General features: G+C 47.0%; 1 protein-coding gene and 1 long non-coding RNA gene across 5 annotated transcripts in view; one reads left to right on the plus strand and one right to left on the minus strand.

Moving 5' to 3' along the window:
* Positions 1–22,948, plus strand: part of LOC149456917 (uncharacterized) — a 101,375-nt gene that overhangs the window by 64,449 nt on the left and 13,978 nt on the right. The window contains exon 1 of one of the 4 annotated variants that reach the window (XM_089684289.1): positions 15,746–15,824. The exons of the other annotated variants lie outside the window; for them this stretch is intronic. The gene's annotated coding sequence lies outside the window, so the exon portion shown is untranslated. Of the gene's footprint in view, positions 1–15,745; positions 15,825–22,948 lie in introns of those variants that run through there. 4 annotated transcript variants of the gene reach the window in all.
* Positions 21,136–22,262, minus strand: LOC149456918 (uncharacterized). The gene is made up of 3 exons (XR_016313781.1): positions 21,705–22,262; positions 21,515–21,610; positions 21,136–21,409 (listed from the first exon to the last, which is right to left on the minus strand). It is a non-coding gene; the product is annotated as an uncharacterized LOC149456918 (long non-coding RNA).

A 22,948-nucleotide genomic window follows, 5' to 3' on the forward strand; every position in this document is an offset into this window, starting at 1 on the left:
CTCAGTAACAATTCTGTGTCTGTCCCTGAGTAACAGTTCTGTGTCCCTGAGTAACAGTTCTGTGTCCCTCAGTAACAATTCTGTGTCCCTCAGTAACAATTCTGTGTCTGTCCCTGAGTAAGAATTCTGTGTCCCTGAGTAAGAATTCTGTGTCCCTGAGTAACAATTCTGTGTCCCTCAGTAATTCTGTGTCCCTGAGTAACAATTCTGTGTCCCTCAGTAACAATTCTGTGTCCCTCAGTAACAATTCTGTGTCTGTCCCTGAGTAACAATTCTGTGTCTGTCCCTGAGTAACAATTCTGTGTCCCTGAGTAACAATTCTGTGTCCCTCAGTAACAATTCTGTGTCCCTCAGTAACAATTCTGTGTCTGTCCCTGAGTAACAGTTCTGTGTCCCTGAGTAACAGTTCTGTGTCCCTGAGTAACAGTTCTGTGTCCCTCAGTAACAATTCTGTGTCTGTCCCTGAGTAACAATTCTGTGTCCCTCAGTAACAATTCTGTGTCCCTCAGTAATAATTCTGTGTCTGTCCCTGAGTAACAGTTCTGTGTCCCTGAGTAACAGTTCTGTGTCCCTGAGTAACAGTTCTGTGTCCCTCAGTAACAATTCTGTGTCTGTCCCTGAGTAACAATTCTGTGTCCCTCAGTAACAATTCTGTGTCCCTCAGTAACAATTCTGTGTCTGTCCCTGAGTAACAGTTCTGTGTCCCTGAGTAACAGTTCTGTGTCCCTGAGTAACAGTTCTGTGTCCCTCAGTAACAATTCTGTGTCTGTCCCTGAGTAACAATTCTGTGTCCCTCAGTAACAATTCTGTGTCCCTCAGTAACAATTCTGTGTCTGTCCCTGAGTAACAGTTGTGTCCCTGAGTAACAGTTCTGTGTCCCTGAGTAACAGTTCTGTGTCCCTGAGTAACAATTCTGTGTCCCTCAGTAACAATTCTTTGTCCCTCAGTAACAATTCTGTGTCCCTCAGTAACAATTCTGTGTCTGTCCCTGAGTAACGATTCTGTGTCCCTCAGTAACAATTCTGTGTCTGTCCCTGAGTAACAATTCTGTGTCTGTCCCTGAGTAACAATTCAGTGTCTGTCCCTGAGTAACAATTCAGTGTCTGTCCCTGAGTAACAATTCTGTGTCCGTGAGTAACAATTCTGTGTCCGTGAGTAACAATTCTGTGTCCCTCAGTAACAATTCTGTCTGTCCCTGAGTAACAGTTCTGTGTCCCTCAGTAACAATTCTGTGTCCCTCAGTAACAATTCTGTGTCTGTCCCTGAGTAACAGTTCTGTGTCCCTGAGTAACAGTTCTGTGTCCCTGAGTAACAATTCTGTGTCCCTCAGTAACAATTCTGTGTCCCTCAGTAACAATTCTGTGTCTGTCCCTGAGTAACAATTCTGTGTCTGTCCCTGAGTAACAATTCAGTGTCTGTCCCTGAGTAACAATTCTGTGTCCCTAAGTAACGGTTCTGTGGCCCTAAGTAACGGTTCTGTGGCCCTAAGTAACGTTTCTGTGTCCCTAAGTAACGTTTCTGTGTCCCTAAGTAACTTTTCTGTGTCCCTAACTCTGTCCCTAATACAGAGAGGTCTGCCTCTCTTGAATGACTGGAGGCAAATGGAGAATTCTAAAATGGCCGCCATTTATAGCTCGACCATTACACAGTGCTGGCTGGCTGGCTGCTGATTGGCTAATGCGATCACATGTCATGAATGAATGCATTATGGGTCAGCGCGCTTTGTCTGCGCGCCTTCCCAGACATCCCCGCTCCGTCGCCGCACATGTCGCCGCCATTTTAGGAAAAATTTCGATTCGCGCATCCGAAGTATGCTAATTTTCGGATTCGGCGCGAATCCAAATTTTTCTAATATTCGAAACGAATTCCACTTCGCCTACTTCGATTCGCTCATCTCTATCCACCACCATATATGTGCAAAAATATTCAGTGCTAAATCATATATAGGAAGTCCCCATATAGTCCATTCAGAAAAGTCCATATATCAATGATCCTCAATAAATGAAGTAATGAGATCCTCCTTCACCAATGTGATATCCAGTGCACAGAACACCCCATCAAAATGCACACTCACCATGTGCTGGTGATAAACCAACATATCAATTTATATCCAGCATTCCACCAAACAGGCTCCAACTTATTTGATTTATCTCATTTATTATTACTCTCTAGAATGTTGCTGGATCAGAGGGGGCTCAGGTAAGGATTGGGAGAGGCTCACTAGCTGTCAATCACAGCCAGTGAGCCAATGAGGAGAGAGCGGGGGGCTAGGCCTGTGCCATGGCTCTATGTATCTTATGGACGAGCACGCAGCGGTGCCCCCAGCATGAATGGCTGTCCCTGTAGGCACTGCTTGAGGGGGAGGAGCCAGAGGCGCCGACAGGGACCTGGAAACAAGAGGATCTGGGCTGCTCTGTGCAAAACCACTGCACAGAGCAAACTATAGATGTGTTTGGTATTTTAAAGAAAAAGCCGAAGCTTTAGTGTCACTTTAAGATGACCCCTGCCTTCAACATATCTCATTTTTTGAGCAAAGCAAACATAGGGTCAATAACACGGTAGGACAGGACCTGTGTCCCTTAATGGACTTCAAGAAATAGATTTTACAGTGAGTACAAAAATTTTAGTTTCTTTATGATCCATTGATAGACACGGGAAGGTAGTCATTTTTAGACATTTGGGACCAGGGGCGGACTGACCATTCGGGTACTCGGACACTGCTCGAGGGACCGGGGTCAGTAGGGGGCCCCATGAGATGTCCCTGGTACCTTTCATAGGCTTTTTTGGGTGTGGTTTGAGTGTGGGGCGAGTACACAGGGGCCCCATGATCGCCTATTGCCCAGGGGCCCCATGAGTTGTCAGTCCGCCCCTGTTTGGAACATTCAAAAGCAACAAAGCCGAGGAGTAAGCAATACCCAGTAAGAAATCCAACAGATGTGGAATCTTACTACAAGGAAAGAATCGCTGTCTGAACAAAGGCTAGATGAAGAAGGGACAAATCAGTGGCATAACTAGAATCTTCAAGGCCCTGTTGCAAGAAACCATGAAGGACCCCCCTGACCTCCAGCAAGGTCCTTCCCTCCACGCCAGGTGGCAGAATGCTGGGGCCGCAAGTATTTTTTTTTTACCATCCTATTGATTTTTTTTTTTTTACAATTTAAATTTTTTATTACTTTTCACATTTTTTTTAGGAGCCCCATTGGGGGCTTTGGTGAGATATCAGTGGTCTAAACTGACCTTGGAGGCACGTCTGCTTCAGTTATGAATGGACTGAGTCAGTGATCAGTACAGATCACTGACTCTGTCCATTCAGACTAGGTAGGGGCCAATAAATTACATATTAACTGACCCCTTCTCTGCTCTCCATCCAGACACATCCCTCACAGCAGCCAGCAGGAAAGGAGAAGGGGATCCCAGCAGCGCCATGCAGGGGGGTGGGGGTGGGAGGCAGAGGATCACCCAGTGGCCTGGGGGCAGAAGAAAGAAGAGGAAGCTGGATAGGAGAGGCGGCAGGGTGCAATACAGAAGAACGGATGCCTCCATCTTCCTCCTGCTGCAACTGAATGTCTGCGGGAGGGAGAGGAGGATAAGCCAGTTTTCTCCTATTGGCTGCAGGAGAAAAATGGAGGGCATTGGTTCCTCTATATGCTACCCCTGCCTCCCCTCCTATCCAGGTGTACAGGACTGCATGGTTGCACCCCTGGGTCAAATTTAATATGTAAATCTCTACAACCAAGGGAAGGGCACCAAGGGCCAACCTGGTGTTCCAGACCAGGACAGGTAATTAGCACTTAAAGCGATTCTAAGGATTCATTTTTTTTTCCTGTAAAATAACAAACATGTCTATACTTACCTACTATGTGCAGTGGTTTTGCACAGAGCAGCCTGAATCACTTTTTGGGTCTTCCGCAGACTCTCCTGGCTCCTCCTGTCTGTCGGGTGCCCCCAAAGCACGATATTTCGTGAACCATTCAAGTGATAGCGCACCAATCGGGAACAATCCGCACGTTTCCGTATATTACTATGTAGTGTAAAAACTGTGGGAGGAGTTAGCGGGGTAAATTTGTCTATAATAAGAATATATATGTAAGGGGTCTTGCAAAAACACTTAAAAATGAGAGGTACAGGGAACAACCATTACGCTCAACTTCCAAGCCTCAGTGTCACTGAACTTCTCCGGTGACATCCTCACCATGTCATTGAACTTCATTAGATGAGATCCTCATTGTCAGTATCACTGAACTCCCCAGAGAGATCCTCATGTTGGTAAGCACTCATGTAAGATTCTCACTCCTGTCAGTAATCACTGAACTTCCCTCAGATAGATCCTCGCATCAGTATCAATGAACTTCCCTCAGAGGAATCTTCACCTCAGTGTCACTGAGTTGGCCCTAGAGAGATCCTTCACTTGGTGTCCATTGAGCTTTCCCAACCTCTCCATCTGCTCAGTAAGCTTCGAGGATTTTTAAACCGCCCGAACTACCAAAAGAATTACTTTGCTATAAGCAAGCATTTACCTGAATGAAATCGATTCATTCAGCTTTTTTTTTTTTTGTGCTTAGCTATGATTTGGTCACAGCTAATCACATGACATGTGCATGTGATTAGCTGTGACCATTCACAGCTAGGCACTAGTGTACAATGGATGGCATGAATGAAGCCATCCATTGTATACAACTGTCATGTGACCTGCTGTGATTGGTCACAGCAGGTCACATGGTACCAGCAATGGGATCCGGTACTCGGATCTGTCATCGGCCGTGTCCGAGGTGCACGGCCGATGACAGATCGCACTGCTGCGCCGCTCTGCACTAGCGCAAACGGCGCATGTGCGGGAGCACGCCAAATGGCGGGCACCCGGAATGCAGATACACATCTGAAGCCGCCAAATGGCCATTGGCCGGGCGGCTAATGGTTAACCACTTGCCTACCAGGCACTTATACCCCCTTCCTTACCAGGCCAATTTTCAGCTTTCAGCGCTGCCGCACTTTGATTGACAATTGCGCGGTCATGCAACATTGTACCCATATGAAATTTTGATCATTTTTTTCTCACAAATAGAGCTTTCTTTTGGTGGTATTTAATTGCCACTGGGCGCTTTACTTTTTGCGCTATAAATAAAAAAAGTGCAAAAAATTTTTATTATAAAATTTTTCAAACAGGTATTTTTTCTCCTTCACTGATGTGCGTTGATGAGGCGGCACTGATAGGTGACACTGATGATGGGTACTGATAGACGGCACTGACTGGCATCACTGCTGGGCACTGACTGGCGGCACTGACTGGCACAACCCCTGGGCACTGACTGGTGGCACTGGTGGGTGGCACTGGTGGGTGGCACTGGTGGGCAGCACTGGTGGGTGGGCACTGGTGGGTGGGCACAGGTGGGTGGGCACAGATGGGTGGCACTTCTGGGCACAGGTAGGTGGCACTTCTGGGCACAGGTGTGTGACACTGCAGAGTGGCACAGGTGGGTGCACTGCTGGGCACAGGTGGGTGCACTGCTGGGCACAGGTGGGTGATCTGCTGGGCACAGGTGGGCGGAGCTAGTGGGCGCACTGCTGGGCACAGGTGGGCGGAACTTGCGGGTGGCACTGCTGGGCACCGATCATCAGGGCACTGATCATCAGTGTCCTGATGATTGGTGCCGATCCCCGCTTTGACAACTGCCGGTTCTCGGCAGTACTTTCCTCACGATCTGACAGCGTGAGGAAAGTGCAGCCGAGAACCGGCACTTGCATTTCCCTGTGATCAGCGTGTCATTGGACACCGCTGATCACGTGGTAAAAGGCCGCTGGGATCGGCCTTTTACCACATCACGTGATCAGCTGTGTCCGTAGGACACAGCGATCACGGAGATCGCCGGGTGCGCGCCCCCTGGGGCGCGCAGGAGAGCGCGTTCTGGGGGGACATCATATGACGTCCACCCAGAACTGGCCGGCCGCAGTGAAGCCGTCATTCGGCTATCTGCGGTCGGCTACTAGTTAACAAAGCCTTCATTTTTCCTTCATGGAATCCTCCCAGCACTTTGTTATGTGGCAATTTAAGTGTCTGCTGTCATCTCAGGAAGTAGCTGGTGCCGCCTCTCCATATATACAAGTATAGAATCGAAATTCAAGAAACCTCAAGGTGGTAATGTTGTGTTATTAACCCCTCGCCTACAGGACACCTATACCCCCTTCCTGCCTACCGGGCACTTCTACCCCCTTCCTGCCTACAGGGCACTTCTACCCCCTTCCTGCCTACCGGGCACTTCTACCCCCTTCCTGCCTACCGGGCACTTCTACCCCCTTCCTGCCTACAGGACACCTATACCCCCTTCCTGCCTACAGGACACTTCTACCCCCTTCCTGCCTACAGGACACTTCTACCCCCTTCCTGCCTACCGGGCACTTCTACCCCCTTCCTACCTACCGGGCACTTCTACCCCCTTCCTACCTACCGGGCACTTCTACCCCCTTACCCCCTTCCTGCCTACCGGGCACTTGTACCCCCTTCCTGCCTACAGGACACTTCTACCCCCTTCCTGCCTACCGGGCACTTCTACCCCCTTCCTGCCTACCGGGCACTTCTACCCCCTTCCTGCCTACAGGACACTTCTACCCCTTCCTGCCTACTGGGCACTTCTACCCCCTTCCTGCCTACCGGGCACTTCTACCCCCTTCCTGCCTACCGGGCACTTCTACCCCCTTCCTGCCTACAGGACACTTCTACCCCCTTCCTGCCTACAGGACACTTCTACCCCCTTCCTGCCTACCGGGCACTTCTACCCCCTTCCTGCCTACAGGACACTTCTACCCCCTTCCTGCCTACCGGGCACTTCTACCCCCTTCCTGCCTACAGGACACTTCTACCCCCATCCTGCCTGCAGCGCACTTCTACCCCCTTCCTGCCTACAGGGCACTTCTACCCCCTTCCTGCCTACAGGACACTTATACCCCCTTCCTGCCTACCGGGCACTTCTACCCCCTTCCTGCCTACCGGGCACTTCTACCCCCTTCCTGCCTACCGGGCACTTCTACCCCCTTCCTGCCTACCGGGCACTTTTACCCCCTTCCTGCCCAGGCCAATTTCCAGCTTTCAGCGCTGTTGCACTTTGAATGACAATTGCGCAGTCATGCAACACTGTACCCATATGAAATTTTTATCATTTTGTTTTGTGACAAATAGAGCTTTATTTTGGTGGTATTTAATCACCGCTGGGTTTTTTATTTTTTCTTAAACAAACCAAAAACCACTGAAAATTTTGTTATAAAATTTTGTAAATAAGTTATTTTTCTCCTTCAATGATGTGCACTAATGAGGCTGCAGTGATGGGCACTGATAGGCTGCACTAATTGACACTAATAGGTGGCACTGATGAGGAGGCACTGGTAGGTGGCACTGATGGGTATTGACAGGCATCACTGATGGGCGCTGAAAGGCAGCACTGATACATGGCACTGATAGGCGGCACTGACTGGCGCTGTTAGGCGGCACTGACTGGCACTGTTAGGCGGCACTGACAGGCACTGATGCACACTGATAGGCAGCACTGACTGGCACTGATAGGTGGCACTGACGGGTGACACTGAAAGGCAGCTCAGATGGGCACTGATATGGGGCACTGATGTGGCACTGATGGGCACTGGCGGACACTGACAGGTGGCACTGCTGGGGCTACATTGATCATCAGGGCACACTGATGATCAGTGTACATGTCGTCCCCCAAACCCCCTCCCCCCCCCCCCCCCCCCCCCGCGGAAAGCCGATTTCTGGCTCTCCTCTCCTCTCCTCTGTCAGCGTGACAGCTCGAGAGGAGAGAAATGCCGATAACCGACATTTCCCTGTTTACATGTGATCAGCTGTGATTGGACACAGCTGATCACATGACTGAGCCAACATCTTCGGCTCTTTCCGTGATCGGTGATCCGCTGTGTCTGAAGGACACAGCGCACCGCCGATCGCCACGCTGAGCCGCGCATGCGCAGTGAGAATGGGAGGACGTCATCCCAGAACGAGAGAACCACCTTGCGCCCGTCATACTACTATATGGCGGGCGGGAGGTGGCTAATATGGGTTTGGATTTTTCCAAATTCGAACCGTTATGCTGGTCATTCACAGTTTGAATTTTGGGAAATTCCTGATTAATGGGTTGAACTTTGGGATAAGCAGACATTTAGATTTATTAAAACTGGAGCACTTACAATCTGGTGCAGCTGAGCATGGCGGCCAATCAGCTTCTGACTTCAGCTTGTTCAGTTAAGCTTTGACAATAAGGCCCCATGTACACGGGGGAATCTGGAAAACACTTCTGAACGATGGAAACTGACTGCTGGAAAACGTAGGTTAAAAAATGTCTGTTAGCTGCGTTTGCATACCGCGTTTATGTGCGTTTGCGTTTGGAAGCATTTTTTTAACCACTTGCCCTCCTGAGGATTTACCCCTCTTACTGACCACGCCTCTTTTTGCTACTCGGCGCTGCACTAATTCAACTGATAATTGCGCGGTCATGCAATGCTGCACCCAAACAAAATTTACGTCCTTTTTTTCACACAAATAGAGCTTTCTTTTTCGGTGTAATTTGATCACCTGTGCGCTTTTTATTTTTCACGCTATAAACAAAAAAAGCCAAAAATTTTGAAGAAAAACAATATTTTTTATTTTCAGCTATAAAAAATATATAGTAAACTCAAAGTTGGTTATAAATTTAGGCCAAAATGTATTCTGCTCCATGTTTTTGGTAAAAAAAAATCCCAATAAGTGAATATTGATTGCTTTGTGTGAAGTTATAGCGTCTACAAACTATGGTATAGATACTGCAATTTACGCCATTTTTCTGCTATACAGCACTGCGCTAGTTTAACGGACAATTGCGCGGTCATGCAATATGGTACATAAATGAAATTTTTTTTCCCCACAAATTGAGCTTTCTTTCGGTGGTATTTGATCGCCTGTGCGGTTTTTATTTTTTGCGCTATAAAAAAAAAAGTCTGACAATTTTGAGGAAAAAAAAACAATATTTTGGACTTTTTGCTATAAAACATGTCCAGTAAAAAAAAAATGCAAAAATCAAATTTAGTCATAAATTTCTGCCAAAATGCATTCTGTGACATGTCTTTGCTAAAAAAAAAAAACAATACGTGTAAATTAATTGGTTTACGTGAAAGTTATAGCGTTTACAAATGGCGGGAAAGATACTGGAATTTTTAGGGGTTTTTTTATACTAATAATGGCGGCGATCAGGGACTTATGGCAGCGACCAGCGACTTATGGCGGGACTGCGGCGGACATTCTGACATTGGGGGGTACTGACTTGGGGTCACTGACATCCCCAAAAACACTAATACAGTGATCAGTGCAAAAAAAATAAGAACTGACACTGTACTAATGGCAATGGGGAGGAAGGGGTTAACTTTATTTTGCAGGGAAGGGTTATAGGAGTGAGGGGAGTGTTTTACTAGGGGGCGGGGCGGGGTGTGTACTGGGCGGGACAAGGCTGATCGAGAAAGAGAAACTATTCTTTCTCGATCAGCTCATCCTCGAGCTGACAGAGAGGTGACAGACAGCACAACTACTGCAGCTGTGCTCTCTGTCACCGTTTACCGCCGATCGCCGGGACATAGCCGCTAATGAGCGGCTGTGACCCGGCAACTGACATCTGCGGCGGTGATCCACAGGACAAATAGGGCGGCAGCGCGCCTCGCGCGCGCCCCCTATTTGTTTACAAAACACACATTTTAAAACGTGGTTTTGCCTGTGAGTGCCGCCCTGCCGCCGTATATGTACAGTGGTTGGGCAGCATGCGGTTAAGATAACTTCAGGAGACCTTCCAAAATGCCCAGAATGCACTGAAAAATAGTAAAAAATTAACTATTTCAGACATTTTAGAAGAAATCGAGAGAGCAGAAGCAGAGAGAGCAGTATGTGTTGAGATGACCGGTCTTTTCTGGTTGTCTTCACTATGGATCCCATCATGAGCATAATGCAGCACATTCTACCATTTTTTTCCTTCACGCAAAACCTGGGACTGACTGCGCTGGTGCACCGGGTCCATTTGAATACATGGAAAACACTTTGCATGCATTTCTGATGATGATAAAGGCTCCATACAGCATCTGGATATGGAACAGTTAAAAAAACGCTTCTAAACGCAAACGCGGTTAAATGCGTTTACATACGTTTACAAGCATTTGGCATTTGAAATGCTGATAAAATCTACTCCTGAACGCAAGTTTGGTGCATTAAAAAAAACGACTGTAAACTCAACTGCCTGTAAATGACGATGTGTACATGGACACATAGGAAAACATGAGGGGGAGTTCAGGGGCTGCTGAAAAAAATGCAGAAAAGTTCCTAAACGTGAGTTTATCAGCTGCAGGGTACATGAGCCCTAAAACCTGGAAGCTGATTGGTTACTATGCAGAGCTGCACCAGATTTTGCACTCTCCAGTTTTAGTAAATAGCCCCATTGTCCACAGGAGCCATGCAATTTGTATTTGAATCTTGGTGTGCGAAGGCATTTGGTGCGCTCAGAGTAGATTTACATCTTGTATGGGTAGGAATATATTTAAATGAGTTTTTGGTACTTGGAGTTCAGATTTAGCCCTCCTGCACACTGGATGTGTTTACAGCGGCTGTTTTTGGCATTTGACATTTTTTTCTACAGCCAGTAAACCCCCCGGCGTGTTATCCTATGTGTCCATCCCCGGCGTGTTATCCTATGTGTCCATCCCCGGCGTGTTCTCCTATGTGTCCATCCCCGGCGTGTTATCCTATGTGTCCATCCCCGGCGTGTTCGCCTATGTGTCCATCCCCGGCGTGTTCTCCTATGTGTCCATCCCCGGCGTGTTATCCTATGTGTCCATCCCCGGCGTGTTATCCTATGTGTCCATCCCTGGCGTGTTATCCTATGTGTCCATCCCCGGCGTGTTATCCTATGTGTCCATCCCCGGCGTGTTATCCTATGTGTCCATCCCCGGCGTGTTCTCCTATGTGTCCATCCCCGGCGTGTTCTCCTATGTGTCCATCCCCGGCGTGTTCTCCTATGTGTCCATCCCCGGCGTGTTATCCTATGTGTCCATCCCCGGCGTGTTCTCCTATGTGTCCATCCCCGGCGTGTTCTCCTATGTGTCCATCCCCGGCGTGTTATCCTATGTGTCCATCCCCGGCGTGTTATCCTATGTGTCCATCCCCGGCGTGTTATCCTATGTGTCCATCCCCGGCGTGTTCTCCTATGTGTCCATCCCCGGCATGTTCTCCTATGTGTCCATACACACATAGACTGTAATCAACGTTTTGTTTTGGCTGGAAAAAATACCCAGGACTAGTGGGTTTCTAGAGAAGATTTTTAGCTGTAAAAATGCTCTAAATGCTGAAAAATGTGGCAAAACGCGGTAAACTGCCGCAAACTTGTGATATTTTTTTTTTTTAAAAATGCAAATGTGGCAAAACTCCGCTAAATGCTAATGCAAAAATGCTTAAAAAAAGCTGAAAAACACACATTTTCAACGTGACTTTACACCGTTCACATTACCAGCCTTCTGAAAACGTCCCGTGTGCGCGAGGACTTCAATTTGTATTTACTGGGCAAAATTCTGACAGATGTGGAATGAAGCCACAGAAACCATATTAAATTTGGAGGACAATACTAAACTAGAAAAGCTACAATTTCTGGGGAAATTGTGTGAAGTGTTCTTGCCTCTACCAGTAGTCTGTAATTGGAGTGGGCGGAGTAACTGGGTGGAGTGGGCGGAGTAACTGTTGTGTGGTTGGAGTGGCTGGAGTAACTGTTGTGTGGTTGGAGTGGGCGGAGTAACTGTTGTGTGGTTGGAGTGGGCGGAGTAACTGTTGTGTGGTTGAAGTGGGCGGAGTAACTGTTGTGTGGTTGGAGTGGCTGGAATAACTGTTGTGTGGTTGGAGTGGGCGGAGTAACTGTTGTGTGGTTGGAGTGGGCGGAGTAACTATTGTGTGGTTGGAGTGGCTGGAGTAACTATTGTGTGGTTGGAGTGGGCGGAGTAACTATTGTGTGGTTGTAGTGGGCGGAGTAACTGTGAAAAGGTTGGACTGTTCAGAGTAACTTTATGGAGTGGGCAGAGTAACTGTGTGGAGTATTTGGAGTGAGTAAAGATAGTGAACATTACACTAACCAATTGATTGATGGCAAGCCTGATAGAGTGAGAAATGTATTTCAACTTTTATTTTTCAGCTCACACTCTCGCTTTTGTCACTCTGCTACCTGATCACACACCTGGGTTCCTATGGCAACTCACTCTACAGCAAGGGCAGAGAAGAGCGGTTAAAAACAAACTTCTCCAACTTGCTCACTTCACTGGCGGTTGCCATCTTCAAACGGTTGTAGTTTAAAAAGTATAAATCCTACACCGAAGAGCTTTATATTGTGAGAATCACAAGACCCAGACCTACATTTTGATGTATAGTATGTCTCGGAAATATTAGAAATGACGGCACAGTTGCAGTTTAGAAATTGCCCTTCAAATTTGAGGTGGCTAGAGTAGAGTTTCAATGAATGTCAATGGTCGGCGTGAGCTGCAAACAAATGGTCATATTGTGAAAACTATCAGGACTATGGCTTAGCCGTTTAGTGGCAGCAGCGATAGCTGAACGTTTTGATATACGATTTGTGTAGGTGGGCTTGAAAATGAGGGAGTGATGGCAGTTTACAAATCATGTCCTGATTTTTCAGCTCCCACTCTAGTTTTGAACATTCCGCCATTCATTCCTAAGGGGGCACCCGCTGCTCCATTTATTCACACAAGGAGCCGTGGCTTGGCCCCGCCCCCTCTCTCTCCTCATTGGCTGACTGGCTGTGATTGACAGCAGCAGGAGCCAATGTATTGTATCTATGAACGGCTTGGTTAACTTAGTTTTTGGTTTATGAATAAACATCCATTGAAAATAATGCCTCGGTTTATGAATTTTTACGCAATACGAAGTGTACGTCGGTGCTGATTTTTAAATGCAATTGCTGGCTTTTTTTTTTCTTCACTATAGCTCACAGAATTAGCTGCCACTTTCCCCGGAGCTAAAGGATACTTTGTTTCTTTTATCTTGGAAAACAAACTAAAAGGAAACATTGTTTCTTTTATCTCGGGAAATAAACTAAAAGGAAACTTTCTTTCTTTTAGTTGGGGAGGAAGTGACAGCTGATTCTCTGAGCTCTAGTGAAGAAAAAAAAGCCGATAATTACATTTACGGAGAACGCATTAAATTCGCAAACCGAGGTACACATGTATAATGAAAATGAATGAAAATACAGAGTGACATTAAAAATTGCAAAATCCACCATTTAATTCTCTAAGAATAAAGAAAAAGAAAAGAAGAAAAAAATATATGATGTTTGGGGTTCTAAGTAATCTTCTAGCAAATAAATAATGATTTTTACATGTAAGCAAAAAGTGTCAGCAAAGGCTAGGTCTTAAAGTGATTCTAAAGCTTTATTTTTTTTTTAAGAAAAAATAACAAACATGTCTAGACTTACCTGCTGTGTGCAGTTGTTTTGCACAGAGAAGCCTGGATCCTCCTCTTCTTGGGTCACCCGTAGGCTCTCCTGGCCCCTCCCTCCTATCAGGTGCCCCCACATCAAGCAGCTTGGTATGGGGGCACTCGCTGCTCCATGTGTCCATTCACACATGGAGCCACGGCTCAGCCCCGCCCCCTCTTTCTTCTCATTGGCTTACTGGCTGTGATCGACAGCAATGGGAGCCAATGACTCCCGCTTCTGTCTCAGCCAATGAGAAGAGGGAGTCCCGGGATAGCCAAGACTCCAGTGCACATCGCTGGATCTCGAGGGGGCTTAAGTGAGTATTGGGGGGGCTGGGGGGGATGCTGCACAAAGAAGGTTTTTTACCTTCATGCATAGAATGCATGAAGGTAAAAAAAACCTTGAGACTTCAGAACCACTTTCAGCCCGGGTTCACACTGATGCTGGCAGAATTCGCACCGGTTTCTGTGCAATTTCCACACTGCATCATAATTGAACCCCGTTCATAGAAACCACTGCGGGTGTGTATTTTAAGTTAACACCCTGAAATCAGTTTGCAAAACGCAGTGCGATATGCAGAATCAGATCAAATGGGTGTGAACACTGATTCTGGTGCGGACAAAAAAAGGGTCCTGCACTTTTTTGGCGTGGATGCGGTGCGATTTGAGCCATACAACATGTATGGCTCAAAGTGCACCGCACAGAAATAGCATGTGATTTGCATAGGAATGCACTGCAGTTCACATCTGCACCGCATCAGTGTGAATCCAGGCTCACCCTAGGTTCGCACCTAAGCGTTTTCCGCAGCGTTTTGCAGAAACGCACTATTATTATTATACAGTATTTATAAAGCGCCAACAGTTTGCTCAGCGCTGTACATTACAAAGGGGGACAGAACATGTGATAGTACGAAAACAATACAATGTGATACACGAGGGGTTTGAGGGCCCTGCTCTTTCGAGCTTACAATCTAGGACTACAGTCCATTTAACATGATTTCCTGTGGGACAGGTTTACATCTCTGTGTTTTCACCCGGTACATTTTTTGGAAAGGGTCAGGGACTTTTTTGAACACAAAAAGCTGCATTTTTGGTTCTATAGACTTCAATGGAAACGCTGCAGAGAAGCATGTAGTGCGTTTTTGCCGCATTTTTGATGCGTTTTGCATTTTCAATCTGCCTAGCAACAAGAAAAAAAAACAAAAATGCAACAAAAACGCAAGAGCAAAAATGCAAAACGCATTGCAGAAACAGATCAAACGCAAACTGCATATGTGTGAACCTAGCCTTAAGTGGGTAAATCAAGTAGTTTTCAGTAGTTTTTCTCAAGCCATGAATGTCTACATCAGGGGCGAACTGACAACTCATAGGGCCCCCGGGCAATAGGGGATCATGGGGCCCCTGTGTCCTTGCCCAAACTCAAAAAAGCCTATGAAAAAGGTACCAGGGGCATCTCATGGGGCCCCCTACTGACCCCGGGCAGTGCCTGAGTTTCCAAATGGTCAGTCCGCCCCTGTTCTACATAGGAACATTACAAGGTCTTTTTCTATGGTTGAACTGGATGGACTTTTGTCTGTTTTCAGCCAAACTATCTATGTAACTATGTACACAACAAGTTTTCAGAGCTGTGCTCCTTTTATCAGGATAACATGTTTAAATGCTTTTCACTTTCCAAACAAATCCATGTGTCTCGCTCTTACACTTTTACCTTCATAGAGTAAACCACTCATCCTGAGTTCACATATATGCGGTGCGGTATATTGCATGTGATTCGCACAGGAACCGCACTGCATTCCTGTGCAAATCACATGTGATTTGTGTGCATTGCAATTGGAGCCATACATTTTGCATGGCTCTAATCGCACCACACCCAAAAAAGCGCACAACCCTTTTTTGGGTCCGCACTAAAATCGGATCGCATGGGTAGTCACACCTGTGCGATCCGATTCTGCACATCGCAATGCGTTTCATAGACCGCTTTCGGGCTGTTAACATACGCACTTGCAGCAGTTTGCATGAACAGGGTGCGATTCTGATGCGGTGTGGAATTCGCACAGAAAACACTGCAAATTCCGCACTGCATCCAGGGCTCAAAATCCTTGAATCCTTTGTCTTTCTGTGTCTCCAGCTCACCTTAGCTAACTTTGAGATGAAAGTATTTCCAAAGACTTACTGGCTTACACAATTCAAAGGATTTTCTTTCTGTCCAGACTGATCCCTGACTTCTGGAGTTTATCTCCTTTGTGTACGGCCAGTGACTTAGCAACCTCTGCTGCTCCCAATAGCAGTTGTACAAACACACTATTAAATCTTGGGACTGCAGAAACTTTTCTTTTTACTCGTGAGTAACAATAACTATTTTTCTTCCCCTGTAACAGATTACTATTTTACATGAATTTTATTATTTGTGGAACATATAAGGTTTAATCCTTTAAGAGTATGTTGTGTACTGTATGTTGTCATTCCTGTATGTGGTGATATCCTCTCAGCTTTGAAATGTTATTCTGTTCAGTGGAGATATACTAATAACCAGGGGCGGACTGACCATTTGGAAACTCGGGGGCTGCCCGAGAGCCCGGGGTCAGTAGGGGGCCCCATGAGATGCCCCTGGTATCTTTTTCATAGGCTTTTTTGAGTTTGGGCAAGGACACAGGGGCCCCATGATCCCCTATTGCCCGAGGGCCCCATGAGTTGTCAGTCCGCCCCTGCTAATAACAATATCAGGTAAAACATATTCAATGATACGTTTTTCTCAAATGGGGTGATAACTTTGATGTCTGTGGTCCCGCCAATGCAAATGGCCAGGACCAGTAGGTTCAAGTATGTTTTTATGTTTCCATATTTTTATGAAGTTTTTCAGAGATAAACAGGGAAAAAACAGGGACAAGAGATATGGTTCATTCAAACATACAATATTGCAATAGACAAAATATAGTTGATTATTCTTGTTGTAGTTGCGCCCATCGGATGGATGAGGTGTTGGTCTTGTTTAGCAATATCATCAGAGGTATTCGTGAGCAATTGATGAACCTTGGTGTGGAGTTTGGGGTGTTAAGGGGTTTTTGGTGGAGAGGTAGGGGAGGATAGGATTGAGGGGAGGAGGGATGTAACTGGGTATTTGAGGAGATACCAGTCTTGGTATGGGGTGTGATTTCATCTCATGAAATGTCATCAGGGTTGTACTGATAATTTTGGGTGATTTAGCCATCGGGTCCATTGGATATTGAATTTGTGATCAGGGGCGGACTGACAACTCATGGGGCCCCCCGGGCAATAGGGGATCATGGGGCCCCTGTGTCCTTGCCAAACTCAAAAAAGCCTATGAAAAAGGTACCAGGGGCATCTCATGGGGCCCCCTACTGACCCCGGGCCCTCGGGCAGTGCATGAGTTTCCAAATGGTCAGTCCGCCCCTGTTCGTGATAGGAAGAAGTGTTAATTGCGGATCATTTTTCCATTTGACATTGAGTGTTAAGGTCTGTACTTAGTGAAGTGATTGAAGGGGTATTGTTTGTGTTCCATAACCTATTGATATTAATTTTGGCGGAAAACAAGTATGTTTTCAAATGAATTATTTTTTTATGAAAAATCAATAATGATCACTTAAAGGCAGAATCATTAAAACAAAGTACATTCAGAGGTGAGTGGGGGGAGGGAGTGCTAAGACGTATCTACCCTGTGTGCGTTTTGGGGATGGACCATCAGCAATGGGGGTTAGTAGAAAGTCCATGTGGAGGTGGTGTCCAAGTCCATCTGTAGTGGGGGGCTTGTAGTATGGACTTGTCCGAGGAGGCAGCCGGCTGTAAGAGCTTGTAGATACTCCTAATGCTCTCTCTCTTCTCTAGAATCATTAAAACTGCAGATGACAAAATCAGCAAAATGTGTTGCATATATATACACTACTGTGCAAAAAGTTATAGGCAGGTGTGAAAAAAAATGCTATAAATTTAAGAATGCTTTCAGAACTAGAAGTAGACTACAATCACCTCAAGCAGAAATACAAGTATTAATAGTTCATTTTTATCAATCAACACAATGGAAAATAAATGAAAAGAAGAGAAATCCAAATCAAATCAATATTTGGTGTGACCACCATTTGCCTTCAAAACAGCATCAATTCTTCTGGGTAGACTTGCAGTTTTTGAAGGAACTCGGCAGGTAGGTAGTTCCAGACATCTTGGAGAACTAACCACAGATCTTCTGTGGATGTAGGCTGCCTCAGATCCTTCTGTCTCTTCATGTCATCCCAGACAGGCTCCATGATGTTGAGATCAGGACTCTGTGGGGGCCAAACCATCACTTCCAGGACTCCTTGTTCTTCTTTACACAGAAGGTTTTTTTTTTTAATAATTTATTTTCAAATTTCAACATATTTTATACATTAATGATCAACTATCATATCATTACATCAAAGTATAAAATACAAGTACAAAATCCCAATTTTTAACTTCCCCTCTCAAACCCCCCCCCCCCCCCTGTCCACCCCCCAGCTCCCTCCCTCCTCCCCCCTCGTTTTTCTCCTAGCTCCATGTTCTTCACAGCTCATAGGAATCCTCGGGCTTTCCACCTCCCCTTTTTATCTAATTTTTACCTTTAATTATCCACATCCTTCAATTCAACATATTTATTTGATCTCCTACACTATTCCCATTTTCTCCACCTGTTACGGAACCTCTCCAAGAAGATGGTTCTTAATGACATTGGCTGTATGTTTGGGGAGGTTGTCCTGTTTCAGTATAAATTTGGAGCCAATCACACACCTCCCTGATGGTATGGCATGATGGATATGTATCTGCTTGTATTTCTCAGCATTGAGGACACTATTGATCCTGATTAAATCTCCAACTCCATTTGCAGAAATGCAACCCCAAACTTGCAAAGAACCTCCACCATGCTTCACAGTTTCTTGCAGACACTCATTATTGTATTGCTCTCCAGCCAGAGTCGCTTAGCTATGTTTCCATGTCGGAGTTATGGCTTTTTTCTTCCATGAAGACCACTTCTGGCCAGACTTCTTCGGTCAGTAGATGGGTGTACCTGGGTCCCACTGGTTTCTGCCAGTTCTGTGCTGCTGGCACTGCTGGGCATCTTCCATTGATGAACAGAAGTAAGCACGATGTGTCTGCCATCTGCTGCAGTAAGTTTCCTTGACCGATCACTGCATCTACAATCCTCATCATTGTCCATTTCTTTGTGCTTCTTCAGAACAACTTGAACAGTACATCTTGAAATTCCAGCCTGCTTCATATCTTTACCTGGGAGCAAGACTGCCATCGGGGGGGGGGGGACAGCCAATACACACATAGGGGGCCCGGGGGTCTGGAGGGGCCTGGCCGCCGAGCACAGCCGGGAGGAGTGTCTCTGCCCTGTCCTTCTCTATGCATTCACAACAGAAGAGTTGGCAGCTGCTGCTCTCTGTCATTTTGCTCAGATCGGGCTCTTTACTGCCACTTCTGGCTGCTTCCTGCATGTGCACTCTTCATGTGTGTGCTGCTTGTATTGTGTTATGTCCTATGATTGGCTTCAGCCCCTCTGTGTCCCAGTGACGTGTCAGCTTTGTGTACACAAGATGGGACTAGAAAGACCTCCGTTACTAGTAGGAGCTGTGTGCACAAGTGTGGGGAGGGAGCTGATTGTGTACAGGGGGGCCACAGCTATGTGTGTGTATGGGAAGGGGGGGCTGAGTGTGTAGGGGTGTGTGGGAGGGGCTGAGTGTGTAGGGGTGTGTGGGAGGGGCTGAGTTTGTAAAGGTGTAAGGGGGGATGAGTGCGTACAGGTGTGTGGGAGGGGCTGAGTTCATACAGGTTTAAGGGGGGATGAGTGTGTACAGGTGTTTTGGGGGGGATGAGTGCGTACAGGTGTGTTGGGGGGGATGAGAGTGTATAGGTGTGTTGGGGGGGATGAGTGCGTACAGGTGTGTTGGGGGGGGATGAGTGCGTACAGGTGTGTTGGGGGGGATGAGTGCGTACAGGTGTGTTGGGGGGGATGAGTGCGTACAGGTGTGTTGGGGGGGAATGAGTGCGTACAGGTGTGTTGGGGGGGAATGAGTGCGTACAGGTGTGTTGGGGGGGAATGAGTGCGTACAGGTGTGTTGGGGGGGAATGAGTGCGTACAGGTGTGTTGGGGGGGAATGAGTGCGTACAGGTGTGTTGGGGGGGGAATGAGTGCGTACAGGTGTGTTGGGGGGGGATGAGTGCGTACAGGTGTGTTGGGGGGGGGGAATGAGTGCGTACAGGTGTGTTGGGGGGGGGGAATGAGTGCGTACAGGTGTGTTGGGGGGGAATGAGTGCGTACAGGTGTGTTGGGGGGGAATGAGTGCGTACAGGTGTGTTGGGGGGGAATGAGTGCGTACAGGTGTGTTGGGGGGGAATGAGTGCGTACAGGTGTGTTGGGGGGGATGAGTGCGTACAGGTGTGTTGGGGGGGAATGAGTGCGTACAGGTGTGTTGGGGGGGAATGAGTGCGTACAGGTGTGTTGGGGGGGAATGAGTGCGTACAGGTGTGTTGGGGGGGATGAGTGCGTACAGGTGTGTTGGGGGGGATGAGTGCGTACAGCTGTGTTGGGGGGGATGAGTGCGCACAGCTGTGTTGGGGGGGGATGAGTGCGCACAGGTGTGTTGGGGGGGAATGAGTGCGCACAGGTGTGTTGGGGGGGAATGAGTGCGCACAGGTGTGTTGGGGGGGATGAGTGCGCACAGGTGTGTTGGGGGGGGATGAGTGCGCACAGCTGTGTTGGGGGGGATGAGTGCGCACAGCTGTGTTGGGGGGGGATGAGTGCGTACAGCTGTGTTGGGGGGATGAGTGCGTACAGGTGTGTTGGGGGGGATGAGTGCGTACAGGTGTGTTGGGGGGGGATGAGTGCGTACAGCTGTGTTGGGGGGGGATGAGTGCGCACAGGTGTGTTGGGGGGGATGAGTGCGCACAGGTGTGTTGGGGGGATGAGTGCGCACAGGTGTGTTGGGGGGGATGAGTGCGCACAGGTGTGTTGGGGGGATGAGTGCGTACAGGTGTTTTGGGGGGATGAGTGCGTACAGGTGTGTTGGGGGGGATGAGTGCGTACAGGTGTGTTGGGGGGGGATGAGTGCGTACAGGTGTGTTGGGGGGGGATGAGTGCGTACAGGTGTGTTGGGGGGGGATGAGTGCGTACAGGTGTGTTGGGGGGGATGAGTGCGTACAGCTGTGTTGGGGGGGATGAGTGCGTACAGCTGTGTTGGGGGGGGATGAGTGCGTACAGCTGTGTTGGGGGGGGATGAGTGCGTACAGCTGTGTTGGGGGGGGATGAGTGCGTACAGCTGTGTTGGGGGGGGATGAGTGCGTACAGGTGTGTTGGGGGGGGATGAGTGCGTACAGGTGTGTTGGGGGGGGATGAGTGCGTACAGGTGTGTTGGGGGGGATGAGTGCGTACAGGTGTGTTGGGGGGGATGAGTGCGTACAGGTGTGTTGGGGGGGATGAGTGCGCACAGGTGTCTTGGGCTGGATGAGTGCGCAAAGGTAAGGAGGGGGCTGAGTGTGTACAGGTATGAGGGGGGCTAAGTGCATACAGGTGTGTGGGAGGGGTTGAGTTCATACTAAACAATATGGTAGTGTGACAAGAACACCCCTACCTAAAAAAGCAGGTTACTAGATGATCCACGCGGAGTAATATGAATTCAAAAGAATTTTTAACAATACTTTATTTGATCACATAGATCATAGGGAGGTTAAACATAAGCACGGTGTACATATGAAAAAAATAAAATCATGTTAAAAAACACTTAGCGTCTTCAATTTAGGGTCATCTTAGCAAATAGAGCACCATATAAGGCAGAGTTGTGTAATGATGCGATAGTTATCCTGGATTTCCGTGGGTTTCCCACTTAAATTCGAGTAAACCATGTGTTCAACAGATGTGTTCCCCATATATGTCAGGGACCTCCTGGAATGTAAGAGCTGGAACACAAAAATACATAATGTATGTATAGGAATATGAAAACCAATTCACATCCAAAAATCACCAGGCCTCCCTCCACATTAGTCAATGGATACTACTATTACCTTCTCAATAATGAGACTATCATGCCCGCTTCTCAAATGTAGGGATTTCCTGGATAGCCACCCCAAGTAAAACAAGGTCCACAGTACCAAATGATTCTGAGGATATATATAAAGAAAAATGATAAATATATAAATCATAGGCATCAAGTGACCCCGAAAACAAAACACACACAAAATGTGGATATATTACCATCAATAAAGATCAAGAAGACTCCTGTCAACTTGAAATAGGATCAGGTCCTTGATGCTTTTTCAAAAATGCATATGGGGGTGAGGAGCCAGGTAGTCACAGTGCGTGGATTCCAAACACATATAGTGTGTATGTAGCATATAGCAGGCCGTAGATACCTGAGTTTAATATACCCAATGCAGGGTTTCCAAAAATTGCTCAATTAGAGAAGGTTATTGCGGTTTTATAAGGATGTGGCTATGTCACAGCAAAAAATGCCTGAATAGGATAGCGTATATATATATATACATGTAGATTATCCTCCAAAGAGGGTTTCCAAAAAATTCCCCGAGTATACAGGGTAAATTAGGCCCATAAAACATGCCCTATTGCCACCATATAGGCTCCATAAATCTCAACAGCCGTAAGCTTTAAGTAACTTGCCACCGGTGGAAGGTATGTTTCCCTGAGGGATTGCCATTTTGCGAACCGCTGTAATAGTAGCCCAGTGGTAGTTCTCAGAGGGTCTTGGGCCTTCCTAGCAGGGAGCTGTGACACCGCCGTTCCTTCCCGCCTCGTGGGCGCCGCACCCAGTGAAGACGCCGAGCGTAGTGACGTCAATACGTTGACACGTTTCGTCCGCCAATCACCACAGACTTCGTCAGAACTGGGAGGGGACTTCAATCCTTCGCCTTATATGGTGCACTAATCGCATACCAAGTAGTCTCCACCTCGCCATCTTGTGTTGAAAGAATATCACTACACTGAGAATATCCAAAGTGAATTAAAACACATATCTTGAATTTTAAAAGAATGATTGCTGGATATACAAGAGGAGCCTAATTGCTATAGATCAAATCATCCTCAAAGAGGATAATAAAGAGGAGATTATTATAAACATATTTCTTGTTCACACTGGGAAACATCAAGACCAGGTCCAGCCACCAGGATCTCAAATATCAGTCCTATTATTATCATGCTCACCACCCAAAAGGAATAGAGAAGATTACATAGTTAGATTCATATTTTGTCCACAGAGGTCCATATTTAATTCATATATATGTTATCCCAATATAGATTATAGCTCAGGGTATATGAAGAGTTCAGGGGAATTTATTTCAAAAACACCCCAAAGTTGAGTTCTGTATTTAGTCCAAATGGGACAAGTGCCCCCAGGGTATAAATCCAAAATTTTTCTTTTTGTAGGAGGACTTTGTCAAAGTCACCCCGACGAGCCGAAATATTCAGCAGGAAGATCCCTTTCA

Source organism: Staurois parvus, unplaced genomic scaffold (assembly GCF_062004578.1).
Source record: "Staurois parvus isolate SC_StPar_1 unplaced genomic scaffold, SC_StPar_1.0 ptg000342l, whole genome shotgun sequence".
Taxonomy (NCBI): domain Eukaryota; kingdom Metazoa; phylum Chordata; class Amphibia; order Anura; family Ranidae; genus Staurois; species Staurois parvus.